The sequence below is a fragment of the Arachis hypogaea genome, chromosome 11 (assembly GCF_003086295.3).
Source record: "Arachis hypogaea cultivar Tifrunner chromosome 11, arahy.Tifrunner.gnm2.J5K5, whole genome shotgun sequence".
Classification (NCBI taxonomy): Eukaryota; Viridiplantae; Streptophyta; class Magnoliopsida; order Fabales; family Fabaceae; genus Arachis; species Arachis hypogaea.
The window spans coordinates 119668580-119683987 of record NC_092046.1 but is presented as its reverse complement, the minus strand read 5'-3'; the positions used below and the strand labels follow the sequence as shown (position 1 = coordinate 119683987).

General features: G+C 36.4%; 1 non-coding gene across 1 annotated transcript; it reads left to right on the top strand.

The window, feature by feature from the left end:
* The first annotated feature begins 1022 nt into the window (after positions 1-1022).
* Positions 1023-1130, top strand: LOC112725933 (small nucleolar RNA R71). The gene has a single exon (XR_003165011.1). It is a non-coding gene; the product is annotated as a small nucleolar RNA R71 (small nucleolar RNA).
* Positions 1131-15408: the final 14278 nt, after the last annotated feature.

Below are 15408 nucleotides of genomic sequence, written 5' to 3'. Positions count from 1 at the left end.
AATTTGGCATTTAGCTTCATGATTGCACCAAGGTACTTAGCAGCTTGCTCTTTAGTAACGTCTTCATTCTCTTCAGAAGAAGAATACTCATCAGAGCTCATGAAGGGCAGAAGGAGGTTCAATGGAATCTCTATGGTCTCTAGATGAGCCTCAGATTCCTTTGGTTCCTCAAAGGAAAACTCCTTATTGGTCACTGAACGTCCCAGGAGGTCTTCCTCACTAGGATTCACGTCCTCCTCCTCCCTTGTAGGTTCGGCCATGATGGTCAAATCTATGGCCTTGCACTCTCTCTTTGGATTTTCTTCTGTATTGCTTGGGAGAGTACTAGGAGGAATTTCAGTGACCCTTTTACTCAGCTGGCCCACTTGTGCCTCCAAATTTCTAATGGAGGACCTTGTTTCATTCATGAAACTCACAGTGGCCTTAGATAGATCAGAGACTATATTTACTAAGCTAGATGGGTTATGCTCAGAATTCTCTGTCTGTTGCTGAATGGATGATGGAAAAGGTTTGCTATTGCTAAACCTGTTTCTTCCACCATTATTAAAGCCTTGTTGAGGCTTTTGTTGATCCTTCCATGAGAAATTTGGATGATTTATCCATGAGGGATTATAGGTGTTTCCATAGGGTTCACCCATGTAATTCACCTCTGCTATTGCAGGGTTCTCAGGATCATAAGCTTCTTCTTCAGAAGATGCCTCTTTAGTACTGTTGGATGATTCCTTCAATCCATTCAGACTCTGAGAGATCATATTGACTTACTGAGTCAATATTTTATTCTAAGCCAATATGGCATTCAGAGTATCAATTTCAAGAACTCCCTTCCTTATAAGCGTCCCATTACTCATAGGATTCGTTTCAGAAGTGTACATGAACTGGTTATTTGCAACCATGTCAATGAGTTCTTGAGCTTCTGCAGGCATTTTCTTTAGGTGAATGGATCCACCTGCAGAATGGTGCAATAACATTTTAGATAATTCAGACAGACCATAATAGAATATATCCAGGATGGTCCATTCTGAAAGCATGTCAGAAGGACACTTTTTGGTCAGTTCCTTGTATCTCTCCCAAGCTTCATAGAGGGATTCACCTTCTTTTTGTCTGAAGGTTTGAACATCCACTCTAAGCTTACTAAGCTTTTGAGGAGGAAAGAACTTGGCTAAGAAAGCCGTGACCAGCTTATCCCAAGAGTTCAGGCTGTCTTTAGGTTGAGAGTCCAACCATATTCTTGCTCTGTCTCTTACAGCAAATGGGAAAAGCATAAGCCTGTAGACCTCGGGATCAACCCCATTGGTCTTAACAGTATCATAGATTTGTAAGAATTCAGTTAAGAATTGAAAAGGATCTTCTGATGGAAGTCTATAAAACTTGCAGTTCTGTTGCATCAGAGAAACTAATTGAGGTTTCAGCTCAAAATTGTTTGCTCCAATAGTAGGGATTGAGATACTTCTTCCATGTAAATTGGAATTTGGTGTAGTAAAGTCACCAAGCATCTTCCTTGCATTGTTATTATTTTTGGCCATGTCTCCTTCTTTTTCAAAAATTTCTGTCAGATTTTCTCCAGAGAGTTGTGCTTTAGCTTCCCTTAGCTTCCTCTTCAGAGTCCTTTCAGGTTCAGGATCAGCTTCGACAAGAATGTTCTTATCCTTGTTCCTGCTCATATGAAAAAGAAGAGAACACAAAAGAAAATATGGAATCCTCTATGTCACAGTATAGAGATTCCTTATGTAAGTATAAGAAGAGAAGAATGGAGAAGAGAGAAGATGAAGAATTCGAATTTCAAATTAAAATAAAAGAAAAATATTTTTGTTTTTATTAAATTAATTAATTAGAATTCGAAAATATAAAAAGAAATAAAATAAGATTGAAATTTAAAACAATTAGTTAATTAAAAAGAATTTTGAAAAAAAAGGTTAGTGATTTTCGAAAATTAGAGAGAGATAATTAGTTAGGTAGTTTTGAAAAAAGATATGACTGAAACAAAAAGATAAGATTGATTGAAAAAGATTTGAAGCTTAATTTTTGAAAAGATAAGAAGTTAGAAAAGATTTTGAAATTGATTTTGAAAAAGATGTGATTGAAATTTATTTTGAAAAAGATTTGAAAAAGAAATTTAAAAAGATTTTATTTTTGAAATCAAAGTTGATTGCTTGACTAACAAGAAACTAAAAAGATATGATTCTAGAGTTTAAAGATTGAACCTTTCTTACTAGGAAAGTAACAACTTGAAAAGTTTTTGAATCAATCACATTAATTGTTAGTAATAATTTTGGAAAAAATGGAAATAAGAAAAAGATTTTGAAAATAAATTTTGAAAATTTTGAAAAATCATAAGAAAAATGAAAAAAATTTGATTTTTGAAAAAGATTTGAAAAAGATAGAATTTTTAAATTGAAAATTTGATTTAACTCATAAGAAACAACTAGATTTTAAAAAATTTTTGAAAAAGTCAACTCAAATTTTCGAAATTTATGAGTGAAATAAGGGAAAGATATTTTTTTTATTTTTGAATTTTTAATGAAGAAAGAGAAAAACACAAAAAAGACACAAGACATAAAAATTATGAATCAAAACACACAATGCATGCAAGAACACTATGAATGTCAAGATGAACACCAAGAACTTATTTTTGAAAATTTTTAAGAAAAGAAAAACATGCAAGACACCAAACTTAGAAATTTTCAATAATTAGACACTAATAAATTAAAAATTCATATGAAAAACAAGAAAAGACAACAAACAAGAAAAATTTAAAGATCAAACAAAGAAATTCATCAAGAACAACTTGAAGATCATGAAGAACAAATGCATGAGTTTTCGAAAATTTTAAGAAAAATTAAAAAGATGCAATTGACACCAAACTTAAAAATTGACACAAGACTCAAACAAGAAACACAAAATATTTTTGGTTTTTATGATTTTGTAAATTTTTTTGGAGTTTTTTCGAAAATTATTTTGGGAAAAACGAAAAAGAAGAAATTTTTTTTTGTATTATTTTCGAAAATAAGAAATAAAAAGCTTAAAAATAAAATAAAATTACCTAATCTGAGCAACAAGATGAACCGTCAGTTGTCCAAACTCGAACAATCCCCGGCAACGGCGCCAAAAACTTGGTGCACGAAATTGCGATCATCAACAATGACGCCAAAGACTTAGTGCTCTCAAACGTGAATCACACTTTGTCACAACTTCGCACAACTAACCAGCAAGTGCACTGGGTCGTCCAAGTAATAAACCTTACGTGAGTAAGGGTCGATCCCACGGAGATTATCGGCTTGAAGCAAGCTATGGTCACCTTGTAAATCTCAGTCAGGCGGATTCAATTGGTTATGGGGATTTAATAATTAAAAGATAAATAAAACGTAAAATAAGGATAGAGATACTTATGTAATTCATTGGTGAGAATTTCAGATAAGCGTATAGAGATGCTTTCGTTCCTCCTGAACCTCTGCTTTCCTGCTGTCTTCATCCAATCATTCCTACTCCTTTCCATGGCAAGCTGTATGTTGGGCATCACCGTTGTCAATGGCTACATCCTGTCCTCTCTGTGAAAATGGTCCAATGCGCTGTCACTGCATGGCTAATCATCTGTCGGTTCTCGATCATATTGGAATAGGATTTACTATCCTTTTGCGTCTGTCACTACGCCCAGCACTCGCGAGTTTGAAGCTCGTCACAGCCATCCCTTCCCAGATCCTACTCGGAATACCACAGACAAGGTTTAGAATTTCCGGATCTCAGGAATGGCCGTCCATGGGTTCTAACTTATACCACGAAGACTTTAATATCTCGGACTCGGTCCCCTGTATTAGATATCCAAGAGATACTCATTCTATCTCATCTTCATGTAGATCGGAAGTGGTTGTCAGGCACGTGTTCATAAGTGAGAATAGTGATGAGCGTCACATAATCATCACATTCATCATGTTCTTGGGTGCGAATGAATATCTTAGAATAGGAATAAGCTTGAATTGAATAGAAAAACAATAGTACTTCGCATTAATTCATGAGGAACAGCAGAGCTCCACACCTTAATCTATGATGTGTAGAAACTCTACCGTTGAAAATACATAAGTGATGAGGTTCAGGCATGGCCGAATGGCCAGCCCCCATAAAGGTCTAAGATAGCATAAAACTGATCAAAGATAGATCCGAAGATGTAAATACAATAGTAAAAAGTCCTATTTATACTAAACTAGTTACTAGGGTTTATAGAAATGAGTAAATGATGCAGAAATTCACTTCCGGGGCCCACTTGGTGTGTGCTTGGGCTGAGCATTGAGCTTTACACGTGTAGAGGCTTCTCTTGGAGTTGAACGCCAGTTTGTAACCTGTTTCTGGCGTTTAACTCCACTTTGCAACCTGTTTCTGGCGTTTAACTCCAGAATAGGGCAGGAAGCTGGCGTTGAACACCAGTTTGCATCATCTAAACTCGGGAAAATTATGGACTATTATATATTTCTGGAAAGCCCTGGATGTCTACTTTCCAACGCAATTGAAAGTGCACCATTTGGAGTTCTGTAGCTCCAGAAAATCCACTTTGTGTGTAGGGAGGTCAGAATCCAACAGCATCTGCAGTCCTTCTTCAACCTCTGAATCTGATTTTTGCTCAAGTCCCTCAATTTCAGCCAGAAAATACCTGAAATCATAGAAAAATACACAAACTCGTAGTAAAGTCCAGAAATGTGGTTTTTAATTAAAAACTAATAAAAATATACTAAAAACTAACTAAATCATTCTGAAAACTATGTAAAAACAATGCCAAAAAGCGTATAAATTATCTGCTCATTAGTACCCTTGTAAAAAAAAGCAAAGGGATAAAATACAAATCCTAAAAATATAAAACTTTCCTCTATTGAGTTGGAGGAGATTTCTTAAGAGTAGAATCTTCGTAAGTTTGCAGCATTTCATGATTTCGATAGCTTGGTACTGTTGAGATTCTCGAGTCTATATGATCCTTTGTTGATTACAGTCCCGATCTAATGTCGTTGCATCATAGTACTAGGTCCTCCTCTCAAAATTCTAACTTTATGACTTTTCGATTGTATCTCTGACTTATCTTTTGCTTTAGGGCTAGTTCTTGCAGGTGTGCTATGCTTCTTACTTCATCAACTAAGTCTCTGGCTGCCGCTTGGTTCCCTGACTTCTACTGGGATGATGACTTCTACTCCATACGTTAGCCTGAAGGGGTTTCCCTAGTCGAGCTCTGGGGTGATGTTCAGTATGACCAGAACACTAACCCGAGTTCATCTGCCCATAGGCCTTTAGCTTTGAACAATATTTTCTTTAGTCCTTTCAGAATGACCTTGTTGGCCGCTTCAACCTGGCCATTAGTCCGAAGGTCTTCTATTGAGCTGAAACTTTGCGAGATGTCAAACCATTCTAAGAATTCTTGAAAACTTTTCTCGTTTTCTGATACCACGACTTCAGGTATGCCGAATCTAGTTATGACTTGTTTCCAGAAGAATGCTTTATGGAAGATATGCCATATGGAGTGTACTTTGTATTGCTTAAAAGTCTTTACTAGTTGAAGCGAGTCCTGGATGATGGTCAGCTAGAAATATCTGACTTGGATAACTTTTAGCGCATGGGTTATGCCTCTGACATGGAGGCCACAACGTCCCTCATGGATTTCTTGTAGAACATCGTTCGTCTGATGAAGTTCCAGGCATTTGAGGAGGGGCTAGGTGAGTCTTCTTTTATACAGTTGTCGTGCTATGATGGTGTACTTAGCATCTTTTCCCCTCACGCACTTTGCTTCTCCCAGTTGGTGGGTAAGTCTCTCTTTTCTAGGTATCGTATGATGTGGGTGGTCCATGACTGTTCGTTATACACTAGGAGGTTTACTTGGAATGTTGGGGACATGGAGCGTGTTCTCACGACCTCTTATATTAAAGAACAATTTTTGAAGTAAGGCTTGGTACTTGCTAGCTTAGAGTGAGAGTAGGTCTGCTCGCACGTTCTTCTCCCTGGGTATGTGCTGGACCGTTACCTTGTCAAAGACAACCAACAACTTCTTTACCTTGGAGAGGTATCTTTTGCAATAAGGGGTTTTGTGACTGGTAATTTCCCTTAATCTGAGAGCTGATTATCTAGAGAATCACTACATGTAACACCCTACCACACAGAACTGTATGCTTAAGCCGTAAAACAGAGGTGGTGTGGTATTACGACCTCTAATATATATATATATATATATATAACGGTAGCTGAAAGAATATAATATCCAAGGAGCCTTGAAGGTTGGTTTAAGCAGATCGTGAAAAACAAAGGCGCAACGCTCAAGACAACGATTACTTGTGTACAAAGAAAGTATAGATACATAAATATATAATAGGATCGAAGTGTCAAGGATACAAATAATCAAGCTCCGGGCTCAACCTGTGAAGCTAAGGCTGGTCGAAGAATATTTACACAGATATTTACAATCCCAAGATCCAAAATACTCAAAACAGACCCTATGTCTGCATCAAGCCTCTATGAGGCACAAAAGTAAAATATATATACAATGAGAGTTCTATACATATATATATATATATATATATATATATATATATATATATATATATATATATATATATAAACATAGTAAAATACAACATCCAAAAGTCCCACTTTCCTGCAGAGTAAGTCCAGACGCCTAGTGAGGTGACTCTCGACCTACATCTGAAAAAGATAACACATGTATGGGATAAGAACCAGGAGTTCTCAGCATGGTAATGGTGCCAGCATACATAATATATAAGATCCCGGAAAAGCCAGAGATGATCCTAGAACTCCGACACTCAGATATAAAGCTTAGAGTTAAAGTTTAAAGCCATAATACAAGTTGAGCTATCTAAGGTTCCTAAGTCTACCTCAATTCTACTTATTCCTCAGCTTCTCACCTTCCTCCAATCCTCCAAAAACTTTGGTGCACAGACAAGGAATACAGATGAAGCAAACACAAGTAGGATACAGATACAATAGGTAGCAAATATAGCAGGTAAGCATAATAATCACATAGGCAAGCTCAATTAATGCACAATCAAACAAAATACACATATGCATATGATGGATGCCTGCCCTATGGCTGATAAGTCTTATCTGTCGGTTATAAAGCCAGCCCGACATGTTCGGTAGCTAACCTTGGACAGTCTCTCATGTGCGCTGAAAGAGCTGGAAGATTGATGGTTTAGAAATTATAGTAAACTCTCGTTGCAAGTATAGTTACTAAACCAAGCAATCAACCTTTCTTACAAACGTTTGGTTGTCACAAGTAACAAACCCCTTTAAAATTGATAACTGAGTATTTAAACCTCGGGTCATCTTCTCAAGGAATTGTAGGGAGGTATGTTCTTATTTTTGGTTATGAGTTTGTAAATTGGGGGTTTTGAAAGTAAGGAACGAGTAATTTAAATGACAAGTCGTTAAAATAATAAATAACAAGGATCTTGGCAAGGTATAAGAACTGGAAGTCCTATCCTAGTTATCCTTATCAATTGTGATGAGAATTGGATTTTTCTCCCACTTTGTTAACCTCTAACTATGAAGGTAAGTTAAGTGGATGAATTAATTCTGATTCCTCAAGTCCTAGTCTTTTCTTGGGAAAAGTTAGAGTTATTGGAACTTGAATTAATTCTTGAAGAATTCTAATTTTCAATCAACAATGAGTTTGATAACTCGTGAGTTACCAATTACTTAACCAAGACCAAAAGGAAGAAAATCTACCAGAATAAAAATGTCTTCAGATTGGAAGCAATAATAACATAAATAAAAGTAAGCAATCATAAACTGAAATACCTCAAATAACATTAATTAGGAGAATCATATGTAACATGGAAGAGTTTCATAAATTAAATTAAGAAAATAATAAAAGGAAAATTGAACCTGATAAAAAGAAACAATCCTGAAAGCAAGAGAAATCCTAATCCTAAATCCTAAGAGAGAGGAGAGAACCTCTCTCTCTAAGAACTACATCTACTCCTAAAATTATGAATATGAAAAGCATGATTATGAATGGATGCCTTCCCCCACTTTATAGCCTCTAATCTGTGTGTTCTGGGCTGAAAACTGGGTCAAAAACAGCCCAAAAATCACCCCCAGCGATTTCTGTTACGTTCAGGTCGCGGAAAAGTGACGCGGAGGCGTCGTCCACGCGTTAGCGTGGATTGAAGTTCGCAGATGCGACGCGGGCGCGTTCTTCACGCGTTCGCGTTGCCTAACGTCGGGGCAGCTATAGTAAATTATATATCAAATCGAAGCCCCAGACGTTAGCTTTCCAACGTAACTGGAACTGCGTCATTTGGATCTCTGTAGCTAAAGTTATAGCCGTTTGAGTGCGAAGAGGTTAGACTGGACAGCTTAGCAATTTCTCCAACTTCTTGTATTCCTTCCACTTTTGCATGCTTCCTTTCCATCCCTGAGTCATTCCTGCCCTGTAATCTCTGAAATCACTTAACACACATATAAAGATATCTAATAGTAATAAGAGAGGATTTAAACATAGGGAACTTAAGGCCAAAGAAGTATGTTTTCAATCAAAGCACATAATTAGGAAGACAAATGTAAAACCATGTAAATAGTATGAATAAGTGGGTAAAGAGTTGATAAAAACCACTCAATTGAGCACAAGATAAATCATAAAATAGTGGTTTATCAACCTCCCCACATTTAAATATTAGCATGTCCTCATGCTAAGCTCAAGAGAAGCTATAAAGATGAAGAGGAATGGTAGATTAATATGAAATGCAACCTATCTATATGAATACAACTACATGCAAAATGTTTCTACCTACTTAGTTAAAAGTAAAAAAATCCTTCAAGAAGAAATATGAACTGGATTTCACTAATTCAAATCATGAAAATGAAGTACAAATAGACTTGCAAGAAGAAAATAGCTCATGGAAGCAGGGAACAAGGAATTGAGCATCGAATTCTCACTGGTAGTGTATACACTCTAATCACTCAAGTGTTTAAGGTTCGATTCTCTCAATTCTCTACTAACCTTGCTTTCTAAGGCTTGCTCTTCATCTAACAATCAACAAAAGTTTAATGCTCAGATACACATATCAAGAGGTCTTTTAAGGGTTGTAATGGGATTAGGGTCAAGGTAGGATTGTATTTGGCCAAGTGGACTGAAATCTGAATCCTTAATTAACTTAAACTTTTCCCACCTAACTTAAGACAATCCATGTAATCAAAGTACAAAACCTAACTGTCCATTAACCATGTTTTCCACATATTCATGCATTCTAATTTCAAGTACAGTACATATGCATTACTTTCACCACTTATTTTGGGGCATTTTGTCCCCTTTTTGCTTAATTGCTCTTTTTTTTTCTCACTTCTTTTTTTTATATATATATTATTATTTTTTTCTTTTATTTTTCTCAATGCATATGATTAAATTATTGGGTGCATGAATCATGTCCTAAACATTTTTTTTCACATTTTCAGAAAATTCTAACATACTCAATTCTCAAACCAAATATTTCCAAACCCAATTTCCCCACACTTAATTCGTGAGCACTCTCACTAGTCTAAGCTAACCAAGGATTCAAATCAAGGACATTATTGTTTTCCGCTTAGAGTTAGTGATGAGCTAAAGTAAAGAATAAAGGGGTAAAATAGGCTCAAAATTGGTTTGCAAAGGATAATGAAAGGGTAAGGCCATATGGGTATGTAAGCTTAGTAAAATAAAGGCCTCAATCATGTAAGTGTATGCATACATCAAACCATGGAAATATAGAATTACGCAAGACAAAGATCACAATTTTAGAGAGAAAAACACACACCAAAAATAAAATATTAGTTGGTAAAGTGCAACCAATTCAAATAGGCTCAAAAATCTGACAGGTTTTGTGTGTTCGAGCTCTAAACCATGTTCCAGTATAATATTTCTTCAAACAAGTGTAACATTAAATTTTATTCAAATTAGTGAAATGCTCTAAAAGGTTTCTTGAAAAAGAAAATATTACTTCAACCAAGTGGTAAAATATGCACAAAATCAAATAATCATGCAATCAAACATGCAAATGCAACAACTAACAAGGAAAATAAACCATTGGTGTTGAGATAGTAGAGTAACTAACCCATGGAGATCGGTATCGACCTCCCCACACTTAAAGATTGCACCGTCTTCGGTGCATGCTAAGATGTGCAAGTGGACGGATTGTTTCAACTGATGTTTTTCTCATCAAGAAATGTGCGTAGGAACTTGTTTGTCTCTCCCATGTAAACGTCTTCCGGTGCTGTTCCTGGTGGCCATCCTGAAAGAAAAAGGGAAGAAAAGTAACCCAAAACAAAGATAAAAAACAATTAAAACATGGGTTGGTTAATGCAAAATAATGAGGGTCTCAATTACATGGTAGCTACAATATGTAAGTGAGAAAACAATAGAAGCACATGGCATACCAGTGGTGTAAAATTTTGCAACAATGAGGGACAGTGTGGGTAAGGAGAGGTAATGTAAATTCATGTCAATGCAAAATTAATGCAGGTATAAAAGATTGGCATTGTTTTAAATAATATTACCTAACTAGAATAAAACAAGTCTCTAAGCACCTAAAATAATTCAAGAGAAGATGCAACAGTGAAATAAGAAAATTCAACACCAAAGGAAAAATAATGAATTTAGAAAAGAAAATAAAAATATGCCCAGGATTAAAATGTAATGAATGAAAGTATGTAAATAAATTAGGTAAAATAGAATGGAAGTGAAAAAGGATGAGAAGTTAAAAAGATAAAGTAAGAAAGAAAGAAGAAAGAAGAAAAGATGGAAGAAATTAGGATTGGGGAAGAAAAGATAAGATATTTGGCTGATCTGGATAAGCTGTGCGCCGCATGTGACGCGGACGCGTGAGTGACGCGGTCGCGTGGTGCGCGATAAGGTCAGGTGACGCAAACGCGTGGGTCACGCGATCGCGTGGCCTGATTTGTGCGATTGGCGCGAATGCAGCCTCGCGTTCGCGCAGCTCTCTGTTCGAAACTCTTTTTGCCAAATTTTTGGATGACGCGGTCGCGTGGTTAACGCGATCGCGTGAATGTCCTTTCTTTTAAAAATGACGCGAACGCGTGGGGCACGCGGTCGCGTGATTGGGCTTGTGCTTCTAGCACGAGTCCAACCCAATTCCAGCTCAACTTTCGGCCATACACCTTTTTACGTCGATTTACAGGGCCACGCGGACGCGTCAGCGACGCGGTCGCGTGGGGTGATTTGTGCCAAAGGCACGCCTCCAGCCACGCTTTTGCGTGACTCTCTGTTCATTTTTATTTTCTTTCAAACGCACTGGTGACGCGGACGCGTCAGCGACGCTGCCGCGTCGCGTACGTGTTTTTTTTTTTTTTTTGCAGTATACAGAATGCAATGCTAATATGAATGTTATGCAAAACTCCAGGTTCAATACAATAAAATAAAATAAAATTCGAAAACAAATAAAACTAAATAAAAAAATGAAAAAGGAACGATCATACCATGGTGGGTTGTCTCCCACCTAGCACTTTTAGTTAAAGTCCTTAAGTTGGACATTTGGGGAGTCCTTTGTTATGGTGGCTTGTGCTTGTACTGATCCTTGAATCCCCACCAATGTTTGTAATTCCAATGGCCTCCGGGATCCCAAATCTTGTTTCTACACCCGTCTTCAAGTTGATTATCATGATTCCATCCGGGTGGTTCAGCCTTAGAATTCTCACTGAAGCGTCCAAACAACTTCCCAGACCCATTCAATTGAGCTCTACACCAACCTTTGCGTTTAAACTTAAAGCTTCCAACCATAATGAACCTTGCAGGACAATTCTTACCACTGACCATCTTCCTCTTACTCTTAATGCCACAAAGAGCTCTAAGTTGACCATCCGTCTCCAATAGCCCATATTCAAGAGGAATTAGAAAGCTAAGGGATATGAATTTTACCCACTTGAATGTTGTGAAGGATGATGACAACTTAGGGGGAAGGGTTTCTAATGATCTTGCAAGCTCCACTCCTTTGTGTTCTTCTTTGACCACTTCCACCTCTTTGCAAACTTCTTTAATTTCAACCTCTTCCTCTTGGTAGCTTTCTTCCAATTCAATCTCTTCTTCATTACTTACCAAGGGCATGGGAGGTAGTGCTTTTTCTTCTTTAATTTCCATCTCTTGATCAACCTCTTCAAAGTCTTTAGCCATGATATGCCTTGGAGGTTGTACACCCTCCTCAACATCAATTTCAAACGTCTTTGAAGGAGGTTCTATGGCTGGACTTTTCCAAGGAGGTTCTGCATCTCCTAAGTCTGTAACTACTTCTTCTTCTTCAATAATTCCGGCTTCCTCCACTTGTTCCGGTACAAATTCATGCTCCTTACTGTCCACCAGAGTTTCTAATGTCTCCTTCATGCTACGTCCTTCATTAGATTGTCCACATGAAGCCATGGGGGTTCCTTGAGTGTTCGAATGTCGGGAAGCTAATTGATTTATTGCTTGATTCAATTGATGAAGTGTGGCATTAAATTTTTCAAATGTTTCCTTAAGTTTCTCCGTTGATTCTTGGGGTGATGGATATGGACATGATGCATAGGGAGGTGGTGGTTCTTGGGAGTAATTGGGTTGGAATTGGAGTGGTTCTATATATGGTTCATATGGTTCATAAAGTGGTTGGTATGGTGGATGAGGGTTAGGATCATATAAAGGTAAATGGTGGTAGTTGGCTTGTGACTGTGGTGGTTCAAAGTTGTGTTGGGGAGGTGGTTCATAAGCACATGGTGGGGCTTGTTGGTAATTACAAGGGGGTCCACCATATCTATCAGCTTGGTATGCATTGTAGAGTGGTCCTTGCCCATGATATCTTGGAGGGTGTTGTTGCCTAAAGGGTTGATCAGATCCTCTTGGCTCCATCCATCTTTGATTGCTTAGACCTTGATGCATATTCCTGTTATAGCTTCCACTCCTTTCAACAGATTTAGAACCAAACTCAAAGTGAGAGGGGTGAGAATTCATGGTAGCTAATAATAATTAAAAACGAAAATAAAAAATAAATTTAAATTAAAAGGTTATTGAAATTTAAATTTGAAAATTAAATTTTAAAATTTGAAAATTAAATTTTGAAATCTGAAATTTGAAATTTGAAATTTGAAATTTAAATGTTGAAATTTGATTTTTGAAATAAGATAAGATAAGATTTTGAAAAAGATATGATTTTTTTGAAAAAGATTTAAATTTTGAAATTTAAATTTTGAAATTTTAAATTTTGAAATTTGAGATTTTAATTTTAAATTTTTAAATTTGAATTTTGAAACTTGAAATTTGAAATTTTGAAATTTGAGTTTTAAATTTTGAATTTTTTGAATTTAATGAGGAAAGAGAAAAACAATAAAATGACACCAAACTGAAAATTTTTAGATCAAAACGAAGAAAACAACTAAGAACAACTTGAAGGTCAAGATGAACACGAAGAACAACTTGAAGATCAAGATGAACACCAAGAATAAAATTTTTTTGAAAAATTTTTAATAACTAAATAAAAACCAATAACCTCTTAATTTATGAAAAAGCAAAAATAAAAAAAATAAAAACAAGTAAAAAGCAAATATTTACAATAACCAATAATAAGGCACACGTTTGCAATTTCCCGGCAACGGCGCCATTTTTGAAAGAGCTGGAAGATTGATGGTTTAGAAATTATAGTAAACTCTCGTTGCAAGTATAGTTACTAAACCAAGCAATCAACCTTTCTTACAAATGTTTGGTTGTCACAAGTAACAAACCCCTTTAAAATTGATAACCGAGTATTTAAACCTCGGGTCGTCTTCTCAAGGAATTGCAGGGAGGTATGTTCTTATTATTGGTTATGAGTTTGTAAATTGGGGGTTTTGAAAGTAAGGAACGAGTAATTTAAATGACAAGTCGTTAAAATAATAAATAACAAAGCTTTTGGCAAGGTATAAGAACTGGAAGTCCTATCCTAGTTATCCTTATCAATTGTGATGAGAATTGGATTTTTCTCCCACTTTGTTAACCTCTAACTATGAAGGTAAGTTAAGTGGATGAATTAATTCTGATTCCTCAAGTCCTAGTCTTTCCTTGGGAAAAGTTAGAGTTATTGGAACTTGAATTAATTCTTGAAGAATTCCAATTTTCAATCAACAATGAGTTTGATAACTCATGAGTTACCAATTACTTAACCAAGACCAAAAGGGAGAAAATCTACCGGAATAAAAATGTCTTCAGATTGGAAGCAATAATAACATAAAAAAAAAGTAAGCAATCATAAACTGAAATACCTCAAATAACATTAATTAGGAGAATCATACGTAACATGGAAGAGTTTCATAAATTAAATTAAGAAAATAATAAAAGGAAAATTGAACCTGATAAAAAGAAACAATCCTAAAAGCAAGAGAAATCCTAATCCTAAATCCTAAGAGAGAGGAGAGAACCTCTCTCTCTAAGAACTACATCTACTCCTAAAATTATGAATATGAAAAGCATGATTATGAATAGATGCCTTCCCCCACTTTATAGCCTCTAATCTGTGTGTTCTGGGCTGAAACTTGGTCAAAAATAGCCCAGAAATCGCCCCCAGCAATTTTTGTTATGTTCAGGTCGCGGGAAAGTGACGCGGAGGCGTCGTCCACGCGTTAGCATGGAATGAAGTTCGCAGATGCGACACGGGCGCGTCATTCACGCGTTCGCGTTGCTTAACGTCGGGGTAGCTATGTCAAATTATATATTAAATCGAAACCCCAGACGTTAGCTTTCCAAGGCAACTAGAACCGCATTATTTGGACTTCTGTAGCTAAAGTTATAGCCGTTTGAGTGCGAAGAGGTCAAGCTGGACAGCTTAGCAATTTCTCCAACTTCTTGTATTCCTTCCACTTTTGCATGCTTCCTTTCCATCCTCTGAGCTATTCCTGCCCTGTAATCTCTGAAATCACTTAACACACATATCAAGGCATCTAATGGTAATAAGAGAGGATTTAAACATAGGAAACTTAAGGCCAAAGAAGCATGTTTTCAATCAAAGCACATAATTAGGAAGACAAATGTAAAACCATGCAAATAGTATGAATAAGTGGGTAAAGAGTTGATAAAAATCACTCAATTGAGCACAAGATAAACCATAAAATAGTGGTTTATCACGCGCATCCCCAACAGTTTATGCATGGCTTTTTCTCAATCATAATCAAATTCAGCTCGTTGGTGGAAATTCCAGGGAGTTAAAGTGCCCGGCCACATCTTACGACGTAGGGTCAATAGAGTATCGAGTCTCGACCTGGAGTAAGTTATGCTAAGCCACTGCATCTACGCAGAAAAACTCGTATCTCAAATATAAAGAAGTGCACAAGTCAATATATCATTCATATTCATTCATTCAATATCATTATGGCCAATAATCATCAATTATATAACATTTCTACACTTCTCAATCATAATTTATCATATCTCAAACTTTC